At 37.0% G+C, this 3,504-nt stretch overlaps 1 pseudogene; it reads right to left on the minus strand.

Moving 5' to 3' along the window:
* Positions 1-5: 5 nt before the first annotated feature.
* Positions 6-2,120, minus strand: LOC110098094 (annotated as a pseudogene).
* Between the last annotated feature and the right edge of the window lie 1,384 nt (positions 2,121-3,504).

The raw sequence follows: 3,504 nt of genomic DNA on the forward strand, positions 1-3,504 counted from the left end.
TGGGATAATATAATCTTAGAACAACTATTTTGATGAATTGCGAGGTTAGAGAAATAATGTAATCCACAAATGTAAAGTGTTCTTATATTCCCAAGTAGTAGAATTTGATCAGCCATTACTTCTTCTATGAATCTATGCTTTACATCTTTGGGTATGTTCTGGAATTCATCAAAATCTAATAAAGAACATATCTCAGTTCTGGTTATAGATTGAGCAAAATCTTGCACCATATCATGCAAAATAAATCCTTTAGGTTTTGAGCATTGAAAGAATGACCTTCTCACCAAGTCTTCAAAGTATTCAACTGCAATATCTTCCCATAAAATTGTTCTTTCTGTGAGCTGAATGTAACCTTGATCGATCCACATTCTTATTAACTCTAGTTTCTCAAAGTAATGACCCTTTGGGAACAAAGATGCATAAAGAAAGCATGGTTTAAGATATGATGGCAAGTAATTATAGCTTATCCTTATTGAAGACAAAATAATTTCTTTGGGATCCCATAAATTATTATTTAACACATCCTTCCATGCCTGCTTCTTAAATTCATTTCGTAGAAATCCACCAATAACTTTTAAAGCCAAAGGCAATCCACCACATTTCTTAGCAATTCTCCTCCCAATTCGTTCAAATTCTAATTGTTGATCAAGCTTCCAACCATGGAAAGCATGTCTTTGGAACAATAACCATGACTCCTCTTCATGCAAGCATTCAAGCTGAAGTGGGGACAACATTTGCATGATGTGAGCAACTGACATAGATCGAGTTGTTATAATAATCCTTCCCACTCCAGTACCAGAAAAGGAGGCTCGTAAGGCTTCCCATATATCTGCTTCTTCATTCCATACATCATCAAGAATAAGAAGAAATTTTTTATTTAATAGTGCCTCCTTGAGTTTGCATTGAAGATAATTCAAATTATTATCATTGTACTTGGATGAATCCACAATGGATGACAAAATTTCTTTTGTTATTCTAAGTACATCAAATTTTTCGGAGACACAAACCCAAACCATTGGGCTAAAATGCTGCAATACCTTAGGATCATTGTATACAAGTTGCGCAAGTGTCGTCTTTCCCACACCCCCCATGCCAACAATGGGAATTACAATGTTCTCCTTCTCTGAATCAGACATTAACAATTGAATTATCTTTCTCTTTTCCTTCTCCCTTCCAAAAACATCATATTCAAGAGCAAGAGAACTACATGGTGGCCTATTTATAAAATCATTATACTGAGGCCGCTTAGGACGCCTAGGTGCATCTTTTTCTCTAAAACAAAGTGCTTCTCTATGATGTGTATCAAATTTCTTTACGGTCTCAATGATCCTCATGGCCATGTCGTAAGAAATGGGAAATTTAATTGAATTAGAGGGAGGTAGAGATACCTGAACATAGTTTTCATGCATGATCAACATATTGATAAACATATCCACTTACTTTCTGATAACTAGAATTTTCATTGAATTTACGAGAGGAAGACATACCCGATAGCCAAAAATATCAATATCATCCACTTGTTCTAGCTTTTTTTTAGCTGTTGTTGACATTCCTTCTAATTGGGTTTTTATAACTTGATAATCATATTGATCCAAGACATCTTCAGCATCATAAGCAACTTCTCTAAGCTTGCTGAGCCAGAGCTGGATAGCCTTGTCATAGATCTCCCTCTCCTCGGCATCATGAAGGACTGCTTGAATTCTTTGCAGCATCCTCGACAATCGTATAAAATCCTCCATTAATCTTTTTTGGATCCAATTAACTTTGGCATAAGTTACATCTTTATGTGCTATGGATGATGAGGAAGATGTAGCCAATGAAGTAAAGGTAGGCATAAACTGGGATAACTGTTTCAAGGAAGTCAATAGATTGGAGATGATCAAAGAAGTTGTTCCTGCCATTTCCAAACCCTTAACTAAAGAATCGATGAAGCTTCAATGAGGATTGAAGATGATTTAGAGAAGATGACATAACAAATTTTGAGTAGTTAGCAGAGGCCAAGTTAAGAATAAATTTATTTTATTAGCCCATAAAAGAAAAAAATCTACTAAAAAATCTTGCTTTTAAACCTCAAATAACTTCAATGTTTAGGGGGGTGGATGGTGATGAAACATTAAGATCGGCTAATAAAATATGGACAACTGAGTGGCTTTAATGAAAAGAAAGTTAATCATCATGAAAGATGGACGTAAAAATTGAATAATATAAAATAAAAAATGGTTGCGTCATGTTGAAGATGCAAATGAATGTTTTGTGGTAGGAAGATGGAATTTTTCTTCTAAACTTTCAATAATTATTGTAAGTCTCGCTTTTTAAGTCTCCAATAAAATTTGCCCATTTGGATGTCATTACTCAAAAATATAAACATATAACGAGAACAGGTAAAGAGTCCATAAAAATAAAATATCATTAAAATATTATATTAAATGTCTTTTATTATTTGTATTGTATTATATTAAATAAGTTTTAATGCTTAAAGTTATGCCAATAATCTCTATTAATTTTAAACCTGAAGCAGTAGCGATGATAATTCTGGTTTTTAAGCCTATTATAATGTAGATGATAACAAAATCATGAAAGGACCAGCTAAGACATTCACTTCATTTCCATCAATAATTTCCAAAACAAAAATTTACAACACTTCTTCCTCTCACATGCATTGCAGACAGCTTGCACACAGCTCCTTCCTCCCATATGAGTTACAGTGCATTGGTACAAATGCAAGGTTTTGTACCAATTGATAAGACATGCGTCCAATAGCTTTGATGGTAGGTAGCAGTGTGAAAATTTAACACGACCCGAAATCCGACCTGAATCTGATCCGAAAAATTTCGGATTTGGGTCAATCCGTTCGCCATATGAGTCGGGGTTGGGTTCAGGTTCAAGGTTCCGACCCGTTTAAATATCGACCGTCCATCCAAGCTACTCTCAATACGCCCTTCATCAACCACATATTTACAGTCATGCCACTCTAGAAAATCTATAAATAGACCCATCCTCCCTCTTGAATGGGGGGCTCCAAGAAAGAGAGCAAGAGAGATATCAGACATCGCTCTTTCCTCCTTGTTCCTACTCGACCACCGCCTGAGTTCCGCCGGGCTACCACCTGAGGACCGGATTTCTGCCGGACCACCACCTGAGGCCCGGACTTCTGCCGGACCACCACCGGAGGCCTGGACTTCAGTCAAACCATCACCTGAGGCCTGGACTTCTGTTAGGCCACCACCTAATGCCTAGAGTTCTACCAAATTACTGTCCTACTTCAACGATCTTTCTGACCCCAATCTCCGGCCAACTACGGTCTTTAGGACCCCTGTCTCCTACTGACTATATATAGTCCTTCCGACCTCCACCACCTACTACAGTCCTTCTGACCTACATTATCAGAAAATTATCTTTCTGACCTCGGTCTCATGCATATTATGGTCCTTCTAACCTACATCATTGGACAATGGTCTTTCTAACCCCGGTCTCCTACCTTCTAAAGTCTTTTCGACCTCTATT

This window comes from Dendrobium catenatum, unplaced genomic scaffold (assembly GCF_001605985.2).
Source record: "Dendrobium catenatum unplaced genomic scaffold, ASM160598v2 fragScaff_scaffold_254, whole genome shotgun sequence".
Taxonomy (NCBI): Eukaryota; Viridiplantae; Streptophyta; class Magnoliopsida; order Asparagales; family Orchidaceae; genus Dendrobium; species Dendrobium catenatum.